Source organism: Schistocerca gregaria, chromosome 3 (assembly GCF_023897955.1).
Source record: "Schistocerca gregaria isolate iqSchGreg1 chromosome 3, iqSchGreg1.2, whole genome shotgun sequence".
Classification (NCBI taxonomy): domain Eukaryota; kingdom Metazoa; phylum Arthropoda; class Insecta; order Orthoptera; family Acrididae; genus Schistocerca; species Schistocerca gregaria.
In genome coordinates, this window is record NC_064922.1 from 701503429 (window position 1) to 701529803 (window position 26375).

Genomic DNA, 26375 nt, shown 5'->3' on the forward strand with positions numbered 1-26375 from the left:
CTCATGGGATTATGGAATTTATGGGTGCAGTGGGCTGTACTGAATACCACGTATGATATAAACGACTCTATGTGACTAGCGCCTGCCGGCCAGGGTAGCCGCGCGGTCCGAGGCGCTACAGTCTGGAACCGCGCGACCGCTACGGTCGCAGGTTCGAATCCTGCCTCGGGCATGGATGTGTGTGATGTCCTTATGTTAGTTAGGTTTAAGTAGTTCTACGTTCTAGGGGACTGATGACATCAGAAGTTAATTGCCATAGTGCTCAGAGCCCTTTGAACCAATTTTCGACTAGCGCCCGAGAAAAGCCATATTGTTTATTCGGCCGTGCAGGACCGTACATCTATGTCACGCATCTTTAGGTAGGAAACAAGTTTGTTTGTTATAAGTCAAGTATTCAGGTGGATAGTGCTACTATGTCTTTTGTAGCACGGACTGGAAGAACGGCGAGCATTGTTGGGGTTTCAATCGACGTGGCAGATGGGGGAGTTGCACCGATAACTGCGCGTTCAACAACACTTGAAAGAGGAGAGGCTCCAAGTCACTTTTAAAATGGCTGTTAGATGAGACGCGACGCGAAAATTTCCAGAATCAGCAATTTCTGCTTTAAGAAAATCGAACCTATCGATTTTCTACGGTTTTGGTCGCATTGCTCTCGGACTATTCACATTAGTTCAGGTTCAACGCAACGTTTTCGCGGTCGGCGTATGAGTTTGTGGAGGCTACGAAAGGAACGAACGAAGTGGGACTGCAGTTGTCGTCGATACGCCGGCCTAGCAACGGGAATTATGGTGTAGCGTACCATTCTGTACGCAACAACATCACGTATGGTTCACGTATCCAATAACTTGGGCAGCTGCCGGTACATACTTGATATGTTAAGACAGGTGGCTGTGACGTACCTTCGAGATCTCTGTGACGTTGTTTTTCGACATGATAACACAATACCACATGTTTCCCGTTCTGTGCTAACCTACCTCGAAAAAAGTGTGTTTGACTGTTGATCTGGTCTGCCCAAATTCGCCCATTGGAGACGTATGATTAATTGTTACTTGAAACTGGCATTCCGCCTATTACGGTGGATGGATTAAATAGCCTTATCCGCTATCCAAGGTCTTTTCTGCACGATTCCCAGAAGGCTTCGAGCCACCGTTGTTGCCAGATGTGGTACCTCTCTGTACACAATTGCTCATCTTGTATGTTTCCAAATCAGTTACAAATTTAATCATGTTTTCCTCCTATAGGGGGCGTACAGAGGGCGGACAGATATATAGAAGCACCAAAAAACAAGAAACATTACCACGTCTCATATGGTATTCCCGCCGTTGAAGTGGATAGACGAATCTTGTACCATCGTTCCCAGAAAACAGTGGCAAGTTCAAAGTAGACCAAATGATTGTTAATGTTGAGATCTGGTGTCTGCGGTGTCTGGGGGAGTTGTGAAAATTCATTTTCGTGCTCCCAAAACCGGTGCAGGACGATGTGAGTGATATAAACAGAGCCTCAGTGATCTTGGAGAACATCATCAGCACTGAGGAAAAAAAAGTACCATGGATGGAATGGATCTCATCTGCTAAAATGATCACATAATCCGTGGCAGTAATTCGACGTTGCAAAGTACCAAAGGAGACCACTAAATACTGCGATATGGCTGTCCAAAGCATCAGCAAACCCTCGCAAAGTTTCCCTCCTGGGACATAAAATAGACCAGAAGTTTGAAACAGTGTGGAAAAAGACTCATCCGATCAAATGACTTTCTTCCGATTCTTCTTAATCCAGGTTTTATCACTTCGGCATAACGTTTTCCATTTACAGGGATCTGAATCGCTGATGACTAGTCTCATAATTCCAGCTCGCCCTGTAATTCTGTCTTTATTTTCGTTTGTCTTGTTTTGTTGCTGACAGGTTTTGCGGGTGTGACATTCGGTTCTGCACTGACGTTTGCAGTTGTCGTCCCCTTCTTTATCTTTTGCGAAAATCCTTCTGAATGACCATCTGTCTCGGTCACTCAGTACTTACTTTATTCTGCCGTGTGTGCGGATGTTTTTCCGCATTTCCAGTAGGTGGTATAAGTTATCGGTATGGTGTCCCTTCAACACCGAACACTTCAGCTGACTGCCGGCTGCGGTGGCCGAGCGGTTCTAGCCGCTTCAGTCCGGAACCGCGCGACTGCTACAGTCGCAGGTTCGAATCCTGCCTCGGGCATGGCTGTGTGTGATGTCTTTAGTTAGGGTTAAGCACTTCTGAGTTCTAGGGGACTTCAGATGTAAAGTCCCGTAGTGCTCAGAGCCATTTAAACTTCAGTTCACTTGATTACGGTAACACACTCACACAAGCACCAACAATTTACCCGCGTCCGAAATCACTTAGCTGCGACATAAGGCACTCACAACTCCACAGAACATCTTACTAGCCGCGATTGATACTTGCAACGTACGAGTGGCATCGCACAGTTGTCGTTCGTGGTGTCCAAGAGCGCCGCCTTCAGGCTGTGCTATAATATGTGTTTGTTTTCAAGCATGCATTTCTCTCGCTATTTCCGTATGTTTGAACAATACTCGCGCTACGTTTTGCCTTTTGCTCTCGTTAATGTTGCAGCTTTCATGGGAACCAGTGTAAATGAACTCGTTTCCAGTATGGCGTGTCGTAATTTCTGGATATATCCTCAAGAAATCTGAGGCCTTATGCTGAGTCTGCACCGAATTCCTTCCTGATTCATGTCACCCGTAGACCAGTGCAAGTTGTTACCAAGCGCGGTGAATTGATACGGCCGCTCGCTTTCTGTCTACGAGCAGGCGACGCTCCAATAAAGAATTGAGGTCACGAACTGGTGGGCTCACAGAGGGCGGGGGGGGGGGGGGGGGGGGGAGGGGCGCGGATGGAGGGACGAGGCTGGGCTGTTGTGACGACTGCTGCGTTTCTCGGCTGCCACCGCCGCCGCAGCTATCGCCGACCGGGGTCGAGAGGCGTGCTCTGCAAGATACGGGCCGCGCGCAACTGCCCCCAATAACGGGATGCCGCGTCAGCAGAGCCCGCGGAGATGCTGCCATATCTACGGCGGAACTGTGCCGTAGGGGCACCACACAACTCTCTCACCTTTATGTGCTGCCGCTGTGGCTCTCCGTTGAATTTTTCTACTTGTTGTAAACCGGCAGAAGTGTACCGCAAACAGAGCTAAAAAAAAAGCTCTAAGCACTATGGGACCTAACATCTGACTGAGGTCATCATTCCCCTAAAACGTAGACCCACGTAAACCTAACTAACCTAAGGACATCACACACCTGCGACCGTAGGAGCGCGGTTCTGGACTGAAGTGCCTAGAGAGAACTCCACACATGTCGAGTAGAATTTATGCGTTGGAATGAAAATTTCGTATGGCCAACTGAGGCGACAGTAATTGATCTGTTGAGTTTAATGTTATCTAAATTATCTGTTGCACAATAAAAACGTTTTCAGCGTTTCTAGTTCCCAGATTCCTTTTTCAAAACGTTTTAACAAATTTATTGGCAGATAAAGTCACCTTTTCGGCACACGTTGGTTGATTTTGACAAGCACTGACCACCTTCAGATGTGATGTGCTGCGTGCGAAAACAGCTTTTATACGCACAACTCATAATCGTCATAATCATTTGACGAATTCTGGATATGATATTACAGCATGCTCCTAATCCAGTTTTAACATGAACTGTGATGGTCGAAATCGAGTAGTTGTGAACAGTTAAAGGTGACTGTGATTTGCAGCGACATTTTGAAAAGGTGTATATACATGGTGGGGCAAATAAAAGTGACCCAGAGAAAAAAGCTTCAGGGTACAAAGAAACACAGAAGAGCAACAGAAATACAGTACTAACCTGACTACAGCAGATGTTGAAAGTGACTACCATTCATTTCCTAGCACTTTTGAGCCCTGGTCACCAAATTGCGGAATCCATGAGAACCTCGCTAAATTTTATAGAATACTTTAATCCAATAAACACGCTACCATCATTGGCGACTAACCTTCTTCTTTTGCTTATGCCTTTCTCCTGCAGTTTTCACAGGGTCAGCATTGTTACAATCGCATTTGGCATGGTTAATTTGAAGCGGTTCCGGATGCCCTTCCTACTGCCACCCCATAGCCCCACCCCCACCCCCCACCCCAGAAGGAATCAGTGTACCCCAGCTGTCTGCATCTTATGTAAACTATGAAACAGTGCGAACGTGTTTCAAATTTTTGCGAGTCGTGTAATTGAGGCTGGATGTGGGGACCACCCGGTGTTCACTTAGAGGGATGTGGAAAACCGCATAAAAACCACATCCAGGCTGGCCTGCACACCAGCCACATCGTTAATCTGCCGGGTACATCCGACCTGGAGCTAGCGCGCCTGCCCGAGTCCAGGAAGCAGCGCATTAGCCCTCTCGGCTAACCTGGCGAGTCATTGGCGACAAACGTAGATACAATAAATATTCCAATATAAACTTAGGGTTTCGTTGTCATTAACATTCGGTTTCAACCAACTTCCTATTCCTGAATCATAGGAGGACTGTGGTCGAAAATGGCATAATGTTACAGGAGATCGACCTCGTCTTTCTCAAAGGAACCATTTTGGTAGGGCGGCTATGGGCATCCCAGTGCTCTCGAAGCGGATCTAATCAGCCTCATAGCCGCTGCATAACCTCTCTCGGAGGCAAGATTGTGAGCCTGTCATGATATTCACAATGTCCTGCAAGTGAATACACACACCTCTGTTCCTTTGATGGGTACAGTGAAGAAAGACCAAGCCGCTTTAAAGCAAGGAGCCGGGAGTTACCACAATTTCAAATTGGCATGAGGATAGATTCTAGCAACTGGAAGGATTTATCATTTACTCTGTGTACCAATTAAGTGCATCTTGAGACAAAGTAAGTCGCAAGAAATTCTGCCAGGACATTGGAAGGATGGTGTGGTGGACATCTGATTCTTTGTGACACTTTTCAACGATTAACGAGATGTGAGTGGGAGATATGCTCGTGTAGCAAACGCCCAGAGCGCTAGCTGACTTGACAGGGAGATGAGTCTTAACCGGATCGAATAGGTGCACCGGATTACCGACGGTTGGTCTGGTACATGCGCCGTCCATTAAGCACAAACAGTGAAAATAAAACAACATACAGGTGGCTCTCACAATTTCCCTCCCTCAGGACTAACGACTGTGGCAACAGGAAGACTACCTAGCAATAAAGTGAAAATGAAAAAAAAAGTACTGAATCACAAGAAGAACGTATCCCGTACGATAAGAGCTACGAAACAGCGGGAAGAGGAGCTAACTACAACCATCAACAAGATATTCTGTGATATTACACGTTAATATAGAAATTTTGAATGCCTACGTTTGGGAAACGTGGGGAATTCGTTAGTTTGCAGTGTATGCGGCAAATGAGTACTCTCCACAGCTGCTCTCTGTTAGCTACGTAAGAGAAAATTCGAAGTCAGCCACGAGAACTTACAATCAGATAACTTACATATACAAGGTGTTTCGAAGTGTTTCGCCAACTCATGTAGAACAACTTTTCTTAGAGACAGAGTGTTCCCTGAAGCTTCCTGACGATTCTGTATTATTGGTTGTGCCCTGAGACGTAACACGGTATAGGAACCCTGCGGTGTCCCTACTTAATGTGTGTTGCCTATAACTCAATCAACTGCTCTGGGTGAAAGGAAATAAGAGCAGCAAAACGATAGTTCTCGATTCGCTTCTAGAATATCTTTCTCCGCTTGAAGACACTCATTATTAAGGTTTTCTTCTTGAATATCTGTAGACGCTGCACAAGTTAGTAGACCCTGCCCGCTCGGTGATAAGTCGTTGTCCTAAGGCTGTGGAAGTCAATATAAAAACGCCTAGCTTCACGATGGAGCGTCAGCAAAAACATTTTGTTTCTAAGAAAAGTTGTTGCCCAGCGCAGCTCTTGGTCTTGCGGTAGCGTTATTGCTTCCAGCGCACGGGGACCCGAGTTCGATTCCCGGTGGGGTCAGGCATTTTCCCTGCGTCGAGGTGATTGGGTGTTGTTGTGTATCCTTTATCATCATCATTCATCCTCATTACGATCGGAGGAGGGCAATGGCAAACCACCTCCACTATGAACTTGCCTAGTCGACTGTGTGGGTCTCCCGCACCGTCCCCTACGCCCCTCAGAGTATGGGACTTCATCATCATATGACCTATCACCCGTAGATGAAAATACTATGAAACGCTATGTATAGAGCTGACAACCGATCGGAAAAAGGGCAAATGATTTGCAACTATCGTTGAAATATGCGACAAGATGCAAAACGTTAACCATGGATTTCCGCACTTGCCACAGGGTAGATGACACAGTATGTCCCTCCAAAAACACGATACACTAGGAAACTCTCGTATCGGGGATCGTGATTTAGAGCTGTGTTTGCTGCTGCGGCGAGTTGCAGTTTGGTATCGATCCTGACAATAAACACATTCAGAATCACTGATATTAATGCAGCCATGTAGTTTCCAGTGGAACTGCGCGTGATCACACTATGTTCCATCCGGCAGTCCTCTTAGACGAACTGTACCCCTGAAGACGGTAGTTCTAGGTTATCACCAACGTAGACGACAGGTTATAGTTACAAAATACCACTTGTTGCTTCGTTAGAGGGGAAGCGATGTCATACTCGTCAGTGTCAAAGGTAAATTTATTCTCACAGGGACAGATTATAATTACAGTATATTTTTGAAAACAAAGCGGGATTCGTAAATTTGGGTAACAAGACATAAAAAATTGAGAAATACGTTGAGGACCAATTGGATGAAAATCAGTGTGGGTTTAGGCCTCTTAGAGGTTGTCAGGACCAGATCATTAGCTTACGGCAAATAATGGAGAAGTGTTATGAGTGGAACAGGGAATTGTATCTATGCTTTATAGATCTAGAAAAGGCATATGACCGGGTTCCTAGGAGGAAGTTATTGTCTGTTCTACGAGATTAAGGAATAGGAAGCAAACTTTTGCAAGCAATTAAAGGTCTTTACATGGATAGTCAGGCAGCAGTTAGAGTTGACGGTAAATTGAGTTCATGGTTCAGAGTAGTTTCAGGCGTAAGACAAGGCTGCAACCTGTCTCCACTGTTGTTCATATTATTTATGGATCATATGTTGAAAACAATAGACTGGCCGGGTGAGATTAAGATAGGTGAACACAAAATAAGCAGTCTTGCATATGCGGATGACTTAGTTGTGATGGCAGATTCGATTGAAAGTTTGCAAAGTAATATTTCAGAGCTAGATCAGAAATGTAAGGACTATGGTATGAATATTATCATCTCCAAAACGAAAGAAATGTCAGTGAGAAAGAAACATAAACGGATTGAGTGCCAAATAGGAGGAACAAAGTTAGAACAGGTGGACGGTTTCAAGTACTTACGATGCATATTCTCACAGGATGGCAACATAGTGAAAGAACTGGAAGCGAGGTGTAGCAAAGCTAATGCAGTGAGCGTCAGCTACGATCTACTCTCTTCTGCAAGAAGGAAGTCACTACCAAGACTAAGTTACCTATGCACCGTTCAGTCTTTCGACCAACTTTGTTGTATGGGAGCGAAAGCTGGGTGGATTTAGGTTACCTTATCAACAACATTGAGATTACGGATATGAAAGTATCTAGGATGGTTGCAGGTACTAGTAGATGGGAACAATGGTAGGAGGGTGTCCACAATGAGGAAATCAAAGAAAAACTGGGAATGAACTCTATAGATGTAGCAGTCAGGGCGAACAGTCTTAGATGGTGGGGTCATGTTACACGCGTGGGAGAAGCAAGGTTACCCAAGAGACTCATGGGTTCAGCAGTATAGGGTAGGAGGAGTCGGGGCAGACCAAGCAGAAGGTACCTGGATTCGGTTAAGAATGATTTTGAAGTAACAGGTTTAACATCAGAAGAGGCACCAATTTTGGCACTGAATAGGGGATCAGGGAGGAATTTGATAATGGGGCTATGCTCCAGAGTGAACGCTGAAAGGCATAATCAGTCTTAAATGATGATGATGATGATGATGATGATATAACTCGAATAGTACCCAGTGATTATCTGTAAAATGTTGTAACATGTCTGTCCAGTATCTCTGTCGTTATTCGTCTACGGAATTACTCTACAACTGTCTAATGAACAAACCTGTGAGATCTAAGAAATCCCTTAACGACAGTAGATAAAATCTCTCATTGGTGATGACATAGGAAAACAGTGCTGTAATGAGCAACTTGAGACTGCATGTCATGATGCAACTCCTGAACAGAGAAGTCCTGCATAATCATCTATATAATTTCCATGCCTCTTTCGTAACCTGCGGGTGAACTTGACTCTGAAGCCGCCGCCTGACCTTGTGTCGTCCACGGGATGTTTCTGTAGTCAAGGAGGAAAAGAACTGGAGTTCCCCAAGGATAGCAACTTCGGCAGTCCCTTGGGAGCTGCCAAGTTCGTATGTTTCCACTAGATGTGCCCCTCCATTTCCCGTAATTCGTTAGGCCCAGATTATAACGACAAATTCTGTATATCGTTTTCGTCACTCATGTTACTATATTCATCGCTATCTACGTAAAACCAAATTAAATATAGATACAGGTGGTATTCTGTTCCGTGCGGAGTCCAACGTAAATTAAGTCTGTCATGGTATTCCCACAGACAAAATCACTTTCATATTTGAAGATGATATCTGTTCTTTCGGACATGTCCGAAAGAACAGATACCACCAATGACGCTGCAGCTCTCTTAGAATGAAATAATAATTAATTCAAGAACCTAAGCTGTCGACAGGCGTTGATATACATCAACGGGGAGAGTTGAGAATGTGTGCTCGGACCGGGACTCGAACCTGGGGTCTCCTGCTTACATGGCAGACGCTTTATCCATCTGAGCCACCGAGTGCACAGAGGATATACCGACTGCACGGATGTATTCCTTGCACGCTCCCCGTGAGACCCTCATTCCCAGCTTAATGTCCACACACCACATTCGTAGTGCCCCTACCCATTACAATCATTACTCACAGCGGACAATCTTACCGAGTCCCGTAAAAGTTCGGGCTATGCGTGTACATCCAGCACAGAAGGAGGAGGTCAATGAACGGTTAGTCTGAACTGTACGAAGATGGTATCTGTTCTTTCGAACGTGTCCGTCTGCCATGTAAGCAGGAGATCCTGGGTTCGAGTCCCGGTCGGCCCACACATTTTCAACAGTTCCTGATGATGTATATCAACGCCCGTTGGCTGCTTAGGTTCTTGATTTAATTATCATTTCATACTTTCATATTTTGTGCTGTGGCTCAGTTATAAGACACGAGACTATCACTCGACTACTGGGCCATTGTACAGTATATGTTTCTTTGTGAATCCTCAAATTCATTTACTAACAACGATGGTATAGTATCGTTGAAAATTAATGACCGGCTTGCTACTTAGGAACTCTGTTACATTCTTAGCTTTTATCTTTTCTTAACGGGTGTTTGCTAGGGGATTTCGTTTCACAAAAGCCTGTTCGTAGCCTTACGAATGGCCGAAGCTCTATGATGCAATGAGTCGAATATGTTCTTGAAATAAAATATTACCTGATATCCATTCTAACTTCCTTGTAATCATTTATTGCAGATGAAGTTCTGCATCAGTGGATTTTCATCCCTGGCGGCATTTCATATCTGCACTGACTTTGTTAAACAATCTTTACGGAAGAGGTCGTCAGAGATCGTGAAGAGACCTAGAACTAGGTATAGCCACCTTCAATCTCAAAACACAAGAGGTGTTCAATAAGTAATACAACGCATTTTTTCTAAAAGCAGTTTTTTTTAAATTCAGAATTGTAAATTCATCTTTTGGCTACAAACAGTGTTTTTAAACATAATCACTGTTCAATGCGACAGCTTTATGCCGCCTTACTGGAAGGAACTGTATGCCACGATACTGGTCGATGTCGCAACCAACGTCTTGGTGCATTAACAACATCCCCATCATCCCCGTAATGCTTCCCGCGGAGTGCATCCTTCGCTGGGGAAAAATAGGGAAGTCGGAAGCTGCGAGATGCGGGCTGTATGGTGGATAGGGGAGAGCAGTCCAACGAAGTTTTGTGAGATTGTCTCGGATGCAAAGAAGGAGAAGGAGAAATCGTTAGCATTTTTGTAACGACGAACACGTTGAAGTCGTTCCTTCAGTTTCCTGGGGATAACTCTTATGGTGTGACCGCTGCTCCATGAATGAGAACATCGAACAGACGACGTTGCCATGACTTTACCAGCTGAGAGTGCAGATTTTAACATTTTCTTCGGAGGAGAGGTGGTGTGGCGCCACTTCAAGGATTGCCGTTTTGTTCGCAGTCCTAAGTGGTGGACCCATGTTCCATCGCCTGTGACGATTCCGTACTGATGGCTCTTCGTTGCTCGTTACGGTATTCTGTTAGGTGGCGAGGAACACATCGGGCACAATCCTTTGAGTGCCCCAACTGGTTGACGAATGTGTCCCCACTGCTATAAAGGCATCAAGTTGAGCAGCGAGGTGTTTGATTGTGGTCCGTCGCTCACCGAAATTGAAAGTGTCCGCATGTTTCAACATCGCAGGGATCATAGCTGAGTATGGCTGGCCGGCACGTGGGAGATTCGACAGGTTTGAGTGACCATGTTGCGATGATCACAAACACCTCGCCCAACGACTCACCGTGATTTTGTTCACTGCCAGGTCTCCATAGATATTCTGCAAGCGCTTGTGAATATATATGATGTTCTGATTTTCCGCCGAGAGAAACTCAGCGACAGCTCTGTGCCCGGAAGGCACCCTCGTTACACTCGCCATGTTGAAGGATATGTATAGAGCAGCCACCTATGGGCTGAAAAGGGAATATTCCGCAGTGTCCCAAACAAGTTCTGCCGTCTTTCAACCAAAATTGTCTGGTAAAAAATGTGTTGCGTTACTTACTAAAGGCTCCTCGTATTTAAGTCATATTGGAGTGCGAGTGCTTGAGAGCTGGCACCTTCGAGTTGTAAGTCACTTGACTTTCGGATTGCGTTTCGAAATCCATCGTCTTGATTTATTATGTGGAGAATAATTTATCCCATGGATGTATAGGTTCCCCTTGTCGTCTTTTAATTTACACTGTAAGATAAAGGAAAATAATCGACGCACCAATCATGCAAGCAGGTATTCGGTTTGACATTGACGAAAGAGTCGTTGGGTGTCCTCCTGAGAGATATCGTGCCAAATTCTGTCCAATCGTCGAGTCAGATCGTCAATATCCTGAAATGGTTTGAGATGCTTGCTCAGCATGGTCAAAACGTTCTCATTTGGGGAGAGATCCGGCGAGCTTCTGGCCAAAGTAGGGTTTCGCAAGCACGAAGAAAGCAGTGGAAGCTCTCGACGATCGCGGGTTTGCAAATGTAACCCCAGCATGCCTCGGGCATGGATGTGTGTGCTGTCCTTAGGTTAGTTAGGTTTAAGTAGTTCTAAGTTCTAGGGGACTGATGACCTCAGAAGTTAAGTCCCATAGTGCTCAGAGCCATTTGAACCATTATTGTAGCATATCGTCGATACAGTGTGTGAAGCGGGTGACAACCAAAAGGGTCTTGATATGAAAAGAATTGGCATCCTGATCCATCACCCTTAGTTGTGGGGCCGTATTGCGGGCGACAGTCGGGATGGTATCCAATCGCTGCCTGGGCATTTTCAGACACGTCGTCGCTGGTCATTGGGAATCATTTCGAAGAAGGACTCACCACGGAAGGTTCTCGTCCAGATACTGACATTCCATCCGTAATGTGCCCGAAATCACTGTAAACGGCCTTGTTTGAGTACACAGGTCAGTGGTAATTGGCACAAGGAGCGCCGTGAGCCCAGTCCCCTTTCTGTGAGCGGCCTATTTATGGTTCTTGTGGCCACTGGAGTACCTGTTGTACGTCATATAGATGGTAATAATGAACCGCAGGCTCTGAGTGCCTCTCTAGGTCGACCACTTCCTTCTTGACGCCGAGTTCTGCCATGAGGTCCCATACTCCGAGATACGCGATACCACCACCGCCGACTAGGCAATGACCTAGCGGGGGTGGATAGCCATTGCCTTCTTCCTACCGTAATGGGGATGAATGATGATGACGATGATGATGATGATGAAGACGACACAAAAACACCCAGCCATCTCTGGGGAGGAAAAATCCCTGACACCGCAGGTAACCGAACCCGGGACCCCTGCGAGGGAAGCGAGAACGCTACCGCAAGACCACGAGCTGAGGACACACGTATACACTGTCCACACACCTGTCTGCGAAGTGTGGTTACTATCCAGAAGAGTACTCGGAATGAAAGCCGCAAAGAATTTATTCATCCCCCTGTTTACTATCCTTTCCAACTGCGCGTGTGAAAATGCCCTGAAAAGTCACACATTCTTCCATCGGCATTTTCCGTCGATGCCAATATGAATATCAGTTTTTAACAAGCTTGCATAGCTCACTCATGATGCGTCGTTTTTTCTGCTCTGTCATATAATTTACTATTACAATCGCAGGTAGAGTCACAGTACACGTCGTGAGCAAAATTACTTTGGTGGCAGAAAGTGACATGATAAATACCACCTGTTCTGATGAATTCTGTGGTATCTTGTATTGTCCTTATCACTCTGTGGCGGGTATAAAAGTCTACTGCCGTTTACACGGAAGTGACACAAGTCGTGGGATACCCTCTAATATCGTGTCGAACCATATTTTGCGCCGGCCATAGTGACAGTGCGGTTCTAGGCGCTACAGTCTGGAGCCGAACGACCGCTACGGTCGCAGGTTCGACTCCTGCCTCGAGCATGGATGTGTGTGATCTCCTTAGGTTAGTTAGGTTTAAGGAGTTCTAAGCTATAGGCGACTGATGACCTCAGAAGTTAAGTCGCATAGTGCTCAGAGCCATTTGAACCATTTTTGAACCTTATTTTGCCCAGAGTAAATCGTTAAACCGACGTGACATGGACTTAAAAAATCGTTTTAAGTGCCCTGTAGAAAGTGTGAGCCATGTTGCCTCTATAGCCGTCCATAGCCGCGAAAGTGTTGCCAGTCCAGGATTTTCTGCACAAATTGACTTCTCAGTTATGTTCCGTAAACGTTCGATGGAATTCATATTGCGCTATGTGGATGGCCAAACCATTCGCTCGAAGTGTCCAGAATGTCCTTCAAACGAATCGCGAACAAATGTGGCCCAGTTATATGGCGTACTGTCATCCACAAAAATTCCATCGTTGTTTGGGAACATGAAGTCCATGAGTGGCTGCAGATGGTCTATAGGTAGCCCAGCATAAACATTTCAAGTCAATGACCAGTTTAGTTGAACCTGAGGACCCAATCCTTTGCGTGTAAACACGGCCCACACCATTATGGCGCCACTGTCGGCTTGCGCAATGCCCCATGGACAACTTAAGCCAGGGCTTCATGTGGTCTGACAATTGACTCCTACCATCAGCTGTTAGCAACCAAAATAGGACTCATCTGACCAGGGCAGGAATCTTCAGTTGTCTAGGGTCCGACCGGTAAGGTCGCGAGCAGAAGAGAGGCGCTGCAGGAGATGCCGTGCTGTTAGCAAGAGCTCTGACGTCGGTCGTCTGTTGCCGCAGCCCATTAACACCAGATTTCGCCGTATTGTCCTAACGCATACATTCGTCGTACATTCCACATTGGTTTCGGGAAGCTTCCCACACGAATCATCTACGTTCAAATGACTGCTCCACTAATGCACTGCCGTTTTGTATGTTGTGTACACGATCATACCACCCGTTTTGTATATATGTGTGTCACTGTTCTATGACTTTTGTCAGCTCACTGAATATCATGTTTCTAGTTTCAGTTGGCTGCATTTACTGTATGTAGTGAGTATAATTTCTTTACCAACGGTGTTAAGTGGTTATGTCTTTTATTATCGACATTAAGGTGGAGCTACATTTTGTACCAAGCCATCAATGACTGACACTGTTATAGTTTTCGACAAACACAGAAGAGAAATATCAAACGAAACACATCGGTCAGTGGCAGGACTAACAATTGGGATGCGAGCGCGACCGCGTTTTCCGATGTGGGCAGGCGGTTTAATTTGCACAAAGCGTTTGGTTCAAATGGCTCTGAGGTCTATGGGACTTAACTTCTAAGGTCCTCAGTCCCCTATAACCTAGAACTACTTAGACCTAACTAACCTACCGACATCACACACACCCATGCCCGAGGCAGGATTCGAACCCGCGACCGTAGCGGTCGCGCGGTTCCAAACTGTAGCGCCTAGAACTGCTCGGCCAATCCGGCCGGCCCACAAAGCGTGACCAGTCCTGTCGAGATATTACTGTCAGCGTGTAATATATTGGACTGCTTTGACGTCGGTTTCTGTTTCTCTTACAAATGTGTAATTAGATTCTGGTTCACATAGCGCAGATTCGGGTAATATTACACGATTTACTTAAAGATCTGTAAAATGCGTTTATCTGCATTCAAACTTAACCTTCTTTCTTCAGCGAGATAGTTAGTTGTCTAGGCAGACGATACAGAATCGAGTTCCCATTAGTACATCTGTATACTAGCGCTGTTCAGCACACCACGCTTTTATCTAGTAAAATATTTTCACCATTTTTGATGCATATGACTTTCTCGTAGCTAAGTGTTTTTTTCTGTGCTGACCCATCATACAGCATTTTTCCACGCAAGGATGACTGTACGCTTTATTGTAAAAATAACAATATTTTACAGATGAAATTATATTCATAGATTGTGAGGTTCACAGGTACTCCCGTGTCACTATCTGGTCTATGTTTAAAGATTCTATAACGTTCGCAATATTGAGTGCACGTTGTAAGATGATTCGACCTAGAGCACACAGATGTACAGACTTTCTGCCTTGAGCAAAAATACCAGTCACAGTGAGCGACTGTTAAGAGTCAGTGTACTCGTCTTTCAAATCTACAATTAGCAGAATGCTCCTGCAATTTCTTTGCATGCTTCTCAGTCCAGATGGCAAGTTATAGCCTGGCGATTCAAAGCTGGCTGTAAACCATCGTATATGCGTCACAATTACTGTATATATTTATTCAAATTTTAATGTAGAGAAGGTTAGTTTATCAAACTGAACAATGCATGCTCATAGCATTTAACTTGCCTACAAGGTGTGTTATGTACACGTTCTTGGAACCAGATTATACACTTATTGCGAGACAGTGTGAACACAGAGTTCCTACAAATGTTCGTTCATGCCCATTATTCTTTCGTTACGCGAAATAACTTGTATCTACCTTCCAATATGTCCCTTTCCTTTTAAATCACAGAAAAATATCGTTACAAGTCATTCTTGGGTCTAAACTTCACGTAGGAAATTTACTGAGGACACATTTCTGAGCCGTAAATGAGGAAAAATATTCCGAGGACAGCAGACTGCAATTCGCAACAAGTGGCGGCCCATAGTTAATTTTGTTCTTCTCGACATATAGTGAACATAAAACAAAATAAACAGTTAACCATTTAATGAGAAACCGACAAACCCCACGATAAAGACGTATTGTTCACGTACAGGTGCGTCACATGACACACCAATGAGGTGCTTTGTATCTGCCACTGTTTGAAAGACACGAGAAAGAGACAATCCCATCGTAGTGTAGAACTTATGAGCCACACACTGCCGGCGGTGGCGGGATGTACAGTCTCGTGTCAAGAAATGATTGACTTGTAAGCGGAAAGAGCGGTATTGGCGGGAGGAAATCCGCGGGGAGCATTTTGTGTGTAAAACAGCACTGCACTGCTCGCTCTAGCCGATAGTCGCGGCGCCAACAGCTGCTAACGGACACGTCGCAGTGTTGCTGCCATGGCAAGTATAAAAAACCAGGAAAACACCGACATCCGCCCCATCTATGTGCTTGACTACGGAAGAGCTGACGTTGCAAGACTACTGTACCATAAGAGGATTCCTGATCGTCGCCTTCGATACGCAAAAATATTTTACTCTGCGGCTAGACGCTTAAGAGAACATGGTACAAGTGTTTCACCGAAGAAGCCTTTTTCACGAAGGGGGGAATAGTGAATTGACAGAATTGGCTTAACTGTCTAGATGAAAACCCCTACGGCACCATGGTACGAGGGTGTCAGCAACGATGCGGCATCAATATCTGGTGTGGTATTATCTAACGGCATTTGATAGTGCCACATGTGCTACCACCAAGCCTATCAGGAGAGCGATATGTGCGTTACCTGGATGCAACGTTACCGTAATTGTTGGTAATGCTAGTTTGACGTCTCTTAGAAACCTGCGACACACGAATGACAGGTCTTTCCCTTCCCGATGAAGTGGTCGTGGGCATCGCGTAGCATGGTCAGATAGACAGCCAGACCTTAAACCACTGGATTCATTTTTGTGGGGCCCTCTGAAGCATGTCGTTTATGAAGGAGGGACTGTTGATGTCAAAGACCTTCAAAGCAGAATACAACGTGCCTGTGATATCACGTGAAGAGACACAAACGTGATGAACTGTGTTCAACAATCATTTTTGCGAAGAGTCGAACTTCGCGACAAACACAGTGGTCGTCATTTCGAACAATACCCACGAAACGGCACTGCAGCCTCTAGTTACGAGTTTCTGTGTTAGTTCAGATTTTTAAAGCTGTACTGTATTCGTTTGAATTAGCTAAGACATAAATGAGTAGTAGTATTTTGTTTCCTCATACTGTGTATTCGTTTCTTAAGATTAAACCAAGTAATAAAACATGTATATACAACAATATAGTTCCTCCTCTCTTTCCTTTCCCTATGATATCTAGCCACAATACAAAATACTGTCTGGCGAAAACGGAACGAGATAGACGTGGATGCTGTCAATGCTCGCATTGTGACATCTGTCGCCGCTTGACACCGCGTGCCTCGACTTCTAAGCGGCGGCGTCGACCACCTACAACACTCGTATGTTGTGAGGTGTTGCTGATTTTTGCCATTGATCTATGTCTACGTACAGAAACACCCAAAAACCCGCTTTACATTTATCGATGTTATAATGTTCAATTGCATTGTCATTAAGTGCCACTGGTACATGAGGAAAACAAATTTATGTTTGTAACCCACTGTTTGACACTTTGTACGTCTCATCTCCGACTCAACGACTGCCCAGAAAGTTCCTATCTTGTAAGGGACGTGATCGCAGTAACCATGGTGACTTCTAGAACTGACAGCCATAAACAACAAATGTGCACTAGACCAGTTAGTTGAGAGTAGGCATTGTCACGCAGTGGAGTCACAGCCCTAGTTTGTCAACATTACTGCGTAGCAAATAGCAGTGGAATAACGAATCCAGCGCCTCTACACCAAGTGTTCATGACACGGTCTACAATGTATCGAAGAAGAGAAGAGTGTGTGCAAAGTTTATCCCGCATCCATTGACTCCTGGACAAAAGCAGATGAGTGGACGCCTAAAGCGACCAGACTGAACTAAAAACTTGGACAGTTGTTTTCTGGAAAAAATCGTTGCGGGTAACGAGACTTGGTGTTATCAATACAAAACGAAAATAGTGGAGAAGGGGTTTCTGATGGTTCATCAAAACCGAAGAAGATGCGTATGTGACGCTCAAGTTGAACAACTTCCCAAAGAAGGACGTTTCCAACAGTTTCTCATAGATGTATAAACGTTTTGTCCGTTGTAATCAAGTGTGGGGCGACTATGTACAACACCTGATGCATTACAACCAACATATTAACTTTTATCTATATTTTGTTAATCTAGTCTAGCAACTTTTGGGCTGGCGATAGATTTTGGTGTACTCGGAATACGAGTAGATGACAGGTACTTTACAACGTCATTAGTGATCATTACCTTCTTTGTCGAAGGGAAGGAAACCTTAGTTGATGTGTCTTACAGTTTTCAGCAATAAAAGGAAACCATACGGGTCACTATACATTTTTGTAATCGTTCAATATCCGTTTTTTCTGGTGTGTTTGTCCATTGAGATAACTCACTTAAGAAAGATACGGGTTATTATCCGTCCCCTCTCGTTTAAATTAAACTCCGTCCGAAAAGGCGTTGCAATCGACAGGGTTTTAGTTCTAATCTACGCAGCTACTTCCTTTTGGGTAAACTGCATTTTGTGACGTTGGGTCTGAGGACTATCGGTTCACAATAACGAAAGCGGTCATAACGAAAATAAGTTAAACAGTCGATGTCTTCCTTAATTTTAGGAACAATGGCGATGATATTCCAATGTATAATTTCTTCTTATGAACTAGTAGGGAAGTGAGCACCTAACTAATTCAGGACGAACGTAATAAAGCTACCGGGTTATAAACGAAATTTCGGAAAGCTCGATTAGCAGTGAAAGGCTTTCGCTATCCGAGATGCAGTGCACCAAAAAAACAATCGATATCAAGCAGATGAGCGAAGAAATTATCGAAAAGATGGAAAATATCCCTGAGTAAGAGTGTTTTATTGATAAAATATACAGAAAGGAAAATGACAAAATTTCCACGAAGGAATACGTCTGCAGTAAGGCATTGTACAAAAGTGAAATGCGGACAGTGAGGAAAACAATTAAGTTGCGTAAATAGAAGCAACTTCATTTTCGTGTTACACAAGGATATTAAAAGTTAAGTGGTCAAACGAAGTATGAAATGAGGTGGTGCTTGAAAGAGAGCCTTCATCAAAAAAAAAAAAAAAAAAAGGGCGCTAACAGTGCTTCATGTACTTGCTGGCGCTCGTGGAAACTTCGAGCGCTAAGTAAATCTGTTGTAACTCTTTCCAGGAACTATAGCAGTGAACCTGATCGGCTGGACATACATTCGTTGCTGAGTTTCTTAAAACACCATATCGATATTTCTAACAAGTGACCGTCAATATAACTTCTTAGAAAGTACTGTATTCGCTCCCATAATCTTAGATTTTGATGCACCACTCCATATTACATAATAATGACAACACAGCCGCCACTATTGCTTTTATCTGACCACTCCACTGTTTCACTATTACCGATCTAAGCTTTCCTCACAAAAAAATTTCGTGTTTGTAGACTGCCGTCAGTACTGCTGAATACCTATTCTAGTCCTAGTAGCTTGCGATTCTTCATGTATCTACCTATCCTTTGCATCGAAGTGTGTGGTCGAATATCGGCGGGCTGCGACGTAAGAATGCATTTCGAGCAAATAAAAGGTACAGCATTGGTTGGTGGCTCATTTAGGATTAATGGAACTGACACACTCGTATAAGACAGAACACTAAACTTTGCTCAAAGAATCACTATAGAATCTGCTGAACTTCTCATATATTGGTATTCTTCATGCTTGTTTTTCGGCTGAAGTCCGATGAGACACACCACCGTATCGAAGATTGCTACCGCCGGAGCAGTAGGGTCCCTTAGAAGTGACGTGCTTAATCTATACTTAGGTGAGTAGCGCATCCTCTGTTGGCTTCATAGGAAGAACACTGAGCTCACCAGACATATCTCGATAGATTTTCCAGTCAAACGCTTTATTTTAATGATCAACAATAGTAGGAGCATAAGACAGTGGAAGGTTAAATGAATATAGATGCGAATAAAGCAGAGGGAACATTCTTAGACGATGCTGTCTGCCACTAATAAATACGAAACATCGAATATTTCGTATGAAGAGAAATGGTAAGTCGACCATTGTGGCCGAGCGGTTCTAGACGCTACAGTCTGGAACCACGCCACCCCTAAGTTCAAGGGGACTGATGATCTCAGAAGTTACGTCCCATAGTGCTCAGAGCCAAAGAACTGGTAATCACAAAATTCCCCTCGAAAGGTAAACGTCCCATTGCATGGAAACGTACTAGAAATAAATAACGAAGGCTAGACGTAAATTAGAAGACATAAGAGCATCTTAGCTGGAAAACAAGGGTACGCGTGATCGAAAAAAGATAAATGCGGTGAAGCTAGCTAAGTAATGTAGTATGACAAAACTTCAGACTGGCAGAAGGTGGTCGAAGCGATTGAAAAAGTCAGCTAAAAGAGGGAAACGTAGGTATTCCAATAGAATCATGATTGAACAAGCTATCTATGGAAAGCAAGGCAAGGAGAACGCGTTTCAGGTACGAAATGAACGATAAATGTCTAATATTGAAAGTACTTGCAGGCATAATTGAAATTGACAGTGTGAAAGTAATATTGCCACAGTATTATCCTACAGCTTTCATAGAAGCAGCGGGAAACGCTGATCACGAAAACAAAGAAATGACGTTAAAGGGAGCGGTGAAATAGCTTATGACGACAAGGACTGCAAGGAAGGAGCTGCTTTAGGGAAGAAAAGTTTATTTGCTGTGATAAATGGCTAAAAATAAGAGTGTAAGGACTCTGGAACCATATGGTTGCGACGCAGAGATAACGGAACTATTACTTGAAACGTGTTTGTGTGTGTGTGTGTGTGTGTGTGTGTGTGTGTGTGTGTGTGCGTGTGTTTGTACGTAAAACAGCATCCGTAAAGGGAAATATATTTTACATTCCTCTCTTTCAGTACTTAACTAAAATTAAACGAAGAAATGTAGAGTATTGACCGTGGAGCGACGCGTATATATCTGCGCTCAGCAGATGACCCGTCACTGCGGCAAAGAGCAAACAAGGGCCGAAGAAAAACAAATGACGATACCAATTGCCAGATGTGCTCTTCATGGAGGGTAGCATAAACAAACCGCAATTAATTTTGTGAACTAATCGATATCGCCAGTGTCACTTGCAGAAATAAAGTATCACGCTGTGGCAGGTATCAAATGCAAATAGAAAATACAGAAAAAATATGTCTCGATATTTAATGAAATCTTTATGGCAATAGGAGATCAGTGTAACTCTCGATAGTTAACGCAATTAGTCTTCATGAGATATGGTGCCACATGTGAATGTTGCTGTAGAAAGAAATTACCTGCGATCTGTATTACTAAACGGCCACCCGGCGCACTGTACACTGCCGAAGTAGCAGGTTGCCTATTAAACGGCTTCCAGGGACAACAAGAGTTAGAATTCCCATATTTTATTGAATGTCATCGAATTTAATAATTTAAAATTCCGTCATAATCTACTCGTTAAGAGAAATAGTTTTCCGTTAAAGTTTTAACACACTAAGACAAGTAAGGCCCTAAGACCACACAAAATACGTATGTGTGTTGAGCCAGCTTAATTCACAGAACGCAAATTCGTGCAGTAAGACTTCACCATCGGACATAACGTTGTTATGTATGATTTCTACACTACTAACATTATTCACAACGAGTTTTGCAGTCATTATCCACAAAAACCAATGAATATCCCTGCAAAATTATATCATTGTACATCATGTAGTCAGGAGATACGACGTCATAAACATTGAGATGCGTAAAAAACTTGTATGCATATTACCAGCACTACATGCATCCATTGTATGCCATTGTATGATAACGAGAGCGCTCCGGTCGCAGGTTCGAATCCTGCCTCGGGTATGGATATGTGTGATGTCCTTAGTTTAGTTAGGTTTAAGTAGCTCTAAGTTCTAGGGGACTGATGACCTCAGAAGTTAAGTCCCGTAGTACTCAGAGGCATTTTTTGTAAGGTGAACTTCATCGGTGAAACATTGGATTACGGATAAAACCACTTCTCTTTATTTCTAATGTGCTGGGGAAACAAAAAGAAATCTTATTCTGTCGTTTCGCTTGTGGCAGTAATGTGAAGGATTTATGACGCAGTACCTGTGGCACACGTGCGAAACGGCTTTCAAACTTGTCACGGCAAGATATTGATAGTCCTCAAACAGACCGATTTTGAGGGTGATAGTTAAGATGTGAAAATATCCAAAATTATATTCAGATTGTACATGGTGTAACAGGTACAATTGCAGGCATTTCTGTTGGTGACTGAGCGTTATGTACAGAACAAAGTTACGTCAGTAGTTACGTCACTTGCAGACTATTAGTTATAGTGAAAAGTCCCTTAGAAAAATTATTGAATTACTGTACTGGTAAACCCCTTACGTTATTTGATTTTCAAACAGCTGAGCAAAACTGAAGGTACTCAGACAATTCTCTCTTTACTTATTCTTATCATCACTAAACTGGTACACAATATTTTTAGCGCAACGCAATATGACTTTCAATAATCCCTACAAACGAATGGCCCTGACTATTAAAAACCTATACCTTTCGTAAAACAGTTACCTCAGAAAAATCTTCGTTACTCGAAATACTGCAACGCTGCAAGCGCCAATACTGCCAGCTAAATAATAGATTCTAACTACTGAAGGCACTGACTAATGATAGGCATAGTTAGCAAATGAGAGATTTTGATAGAGAGCAAATAATGTATTTACCTTTATAGTCATCAAGCGTCATAATATGTATATCACATCTTGACATCCAGTCTTACAAATTTACTGTCTCTGATGGACACATGTCCAGATCATCCGCTCTCAAAACTCCGCCATCTCACTCCGCACATCCACCACTGCTGGCAGCTCACCTCCAACTGTGTAACGCTACAATAGCAAATTCCAACAATGCAGACCAGCCACAGACTGCACACAGCACCGTGGTTAGCTCACTGGACTCGCATTCGGGAGGACGACAGTTCAAACCCATCCCTGGCCATCGTGATTTAGGTTTTCCGTGATTACCCTAAATCGTTTAAAGCACATGCCGATGCGGTTACTTCGAAAGGGCACGGCAAATTTCCTTCTCCGTCCTTCCATAATCTGAACTTGTGTCCTTTCAAATGGCTCTGAGCACTATGGGACTTAACATGTGAGGTCATCAGTCCCCTAGAGCTTAGAACTACTTAAACCTAACTAACCTAAGGACATCACACACATCCATGCCCGAGGCAGGCGCGGTTCCATACTGTAGCTCTTAGAACCGCTCGGCCACCCCGCCCGGTGAACTTGTGTGCTGTAACTAATGACCTCGTTGTCAATGGGACGTTAAACAGTAATCTCCTCCTCCTCCATGTGGCAAGAGCAAGCCATCAGTGCTTATTTTGCCCTGTGCAGCAGGTCAGGTGTTGGAGTGTTCGCACTTGGACGTAAAATTGATAGTGTATACTAACAGGTGTGGTCCACTTAGCGCTGCAGTTACGACCCTGAAGAAAATATGAGGTAATAAATTATGTGACGTGTTTGCGATAACACTGTCCGATACAGAGAAAAACAACAAAAACACACTGATGTGCTCACGTATTAAGGTATCACGTACAAAATACTTGAAATTACACCCGTTACGCCCTGCTAAAGACTCCCGTCGGGTAGGCCCGTGGCCTGATGCAAGTCTCTTACGCACAATTGTTTGTAGTTGACACCACTTCGGCGACTTGTGTATCGATGAGGATGATATGATGATGAAGACAGCATAACAACCACTCCTCGAGCAGAGAAACATCTCCAACTCAGCCGGAAATCGAATCTTGGCCCCTCGCATGGCATTCTGCCTCACTGTGCAGTCAGCTATGGAGGTGGACGGTATTGGAGTAATTTCTCTCCTATATAGAACTCGTAAAAATCTTACATTGTAATGAATTGTTGTATTTACTTCAAGTGATACATTGTACTGGCTGATTTTAAATTCTCGCTAAACTGTACGTAATGAGGGACACAGATGCCGCATAAGTGGCTTTCTGTAATGGGAAGTTTGTCGCCCGTTGAATCGATCAGATATTGAAACACTCCAAGTTGAAGTAACTAAGCGAATTTATTTATGGCTGAATGAAATGAAAACGAAAAAAAGAAGTCACAATGTTAACGGCATATATTATGCATGATTGCAAACAACGAGCTAACTCTGGATTCAGACAGTGTAAAATGATGTATCCCAAAACATAAGACATGTACAAATTTAGTCAACTTCTATAACTCTGTTTACATCATCACATACAGTATTGAAACTATCATTCTGTCATCAAACAGAACAAGCGTAGTCGAAAACAGAACATTGGAAAAAAGCTATCAAAGCAACGGCAAAAACACCTGCATATAAAGATTCACTGAATTGTGTTTCCAAAGTAAGTGTTCGCATGTGTTAGTAGAACACTATTAATGTCAGCCAAAGGTTTTTGCCAAAGTGTTCTTAGGCCACAGACAGAAATTAAATGTTTTGTGGGAGTTCAGGATACTGCTGAATGAGGCATAGACAAATTTTGAAGAAAATGAGAAAAGTATTTCCTAGGACGTTAAGAGTGCCGAAATGAGTTTCGAGCGGCACTAGCTTCTGTACGTTCTAGATCTAACTGTAGAGACACCAGGGAACAGTACAGAAGTATCAGCGTGGTTAGCAGATCTGCGAGAGGTCACTTATTAATAAATAATAACATGAGTGTAGCATACCCATTTCAAGCAACGTGCAAGATATCCGAAAAACACATACCTGTAGGGAGAGCGAGTACAGTGACGCTATAGAGGGAGTGAGGGACAACGTCCCCTGGGAAAAATCCAGAAGGAGATTCCGCAACGACAATACAGCTGTCTCCTCTCACGGAAGTCGTCTGCGCGGCTGTTGGTTCCCCACAGTTCTTGTAGCGGACGCGAGAGTCTTTTGGCGCAGGTAGCGTGAGGCGGTGGTGCTGCAGAACGGCGGCGGTTGTGGCAGGCGTCGTGTTGTACTGGGACTGTGGTGGGCTGTCGGAGCGCGAACTCGCAGTGGGCGCACCGCGTTCTCAGCGGCTGTAATCGCGAGCGTCCTTGTGCTGCTATCGCGCGTCGAGTTCCCCCACCTCATCTCGTCCCCTCCCTCCCGACAATCCCAATTAACTGCCACACTCGCACTGGGCCGCTGTGTTGACAAACGCCAGATGCATGCGGCGTCGATCGTGTTACTGGCACCCTAATTGTCGCACCACTTGTGCGTCCGCTGTCAGCAAGCTGCTGGTCGTAACGCACTTTGCACTATCCTGTATCAAAATCAGCTTTGTTTGTAAACCAGTGGCAAATTGCTCCTGTTGGAGCACCAACGAGGCGAATGTGTTCCTCTTTAAATGACTCTAACAGAAAAGTGGAATACTAGCTACGTCAATCTACATTCCGCCTTCTTCAGCAAAAACTTATGTATGCGAACATATTTGCGGTTTTTGGACAAACAGCGTTCTAGATCCTAATCAGATTGGATTCTGTGTGTTCCAGTTGTGGGCAGCGACCGTTGACTATAGACAATGGAGAACAGAATAGCAATAGATCGCGAAATCCGTCGTTAGATTACAGCAGGTCTAGATTTCAACTGTTACATAGTGATCTTCAGTGCATGTAACAACTAGCGATATTAATCCAAAGTGTTACGTAGTAAACAATGTTGCTGGTGTAGAGCGTACAGGAGTCAGAGTTCATGTTAAGATTCCTGTAGACTCCTGTTTACTACCAGACACTGGACTAATGTCAGCCGTTGGTATATGCACTGAAGTTGACCTTGTGATAGTCTAAATCTAGATTTTCTTAATAAAACGACTTAATTTGCGATCGGTAGCTGTTCGTTTCTTCACTGTGTATTCTAGATCATTTTATTCAGTTTCTCTTTGTAGTTAAGTCTTCGTATTCAGCATCCCCCTCTTACTCCCACTGTATATGTATATCTCAGTCCCACTGTCTCCTTACTCTCCCACTAATTTACAGTGCACCCCTCTACAACAGTCTCCTCTCTCATTTACACTGTCTTCTTTTGTCTTTCTTTGTCACTGCCACTGTCTGCATCATACCTCGGCAGCTAAAAATCACTTTTTCCCCATGTGTTTAAACTTTCAGTTCAAAAATCGCCCTCCCTGGTACCTATGTGTTGCAGTTCGGCGGCCATTGGTGTATACTTGTTACCAGTCATTGGATTTTCCATATCCGCTGACTCCTCTCTATTTTGTTCCCAGTGATTCTATCGCCACCGATCACTCTTTGTCTTTTACCGCCAAAATCTCTCACTAACTGTCACTCTCTCTTTGTTTCTGACTGCTGTCGTCTTCACCAACTATCTTCCTCTTTCACTGCCACTTTATCTCCACTCTCCTCTCTCATTCTTTCTGCCTGGAATCTTATCCTCTCTATTCTACATCACTGCGTCTTTGCTACTCTCTTTCAGAACGAAATAACGAATAAGTTCACATGCAAAATATTTTGTGAGGAAGGCGGAATGAAGATTGAGAAAGCTGACTCTCTTCTTTTTTTGTCAGAGTCTTTTCAAGACGAACGTTTTCACCTTTCCTGCGCACAGACCGTATCATTTCTTCCGCTTACTCTCTTCTTTTGCTTGTACAGTAGGGTGTCCTACTTACATAAAAAGTATTCTGCAGGTAAGTAGAGTTTTGACAGTTTATTTATGTACACCGACACATTTATACTTTTGCTGATCGATCGTAATTCTTCAAAAATTCCCAGCATATGATTTGAATCTTAAAACAGTAAGAACGTTATTAGAAATATTTTTCTCATTTTGCAGTCCTCATACTTTACATACTTTTTGGC

At 43.9% G+C, this 26375-nt stretch overlaps 1 protein-coding gene across 1 annotated transcript in view; it reads right to left on the bottom strand.

Annotated features, from left to right (window-relative positions):
* The window catches only part of LOC126354088 (luciferin sulfotransferase-like), a 270156-nt gene extending 245540 nt beyond the window's left edge, over positions 1-24616 (bottom strand). Inside the window, exon 1 of the mRNA XM_050003473.1 lies at positions 24304-24616. The gene's annotated coding sequence lies outside the window, so the exon portion shown is untranslated. The remainder of the gene's footprint in view (positions 1-24303) is intronic.
* Between the last annotated feature and the right edge of the window lie 1759 nt (positions 24617-26375).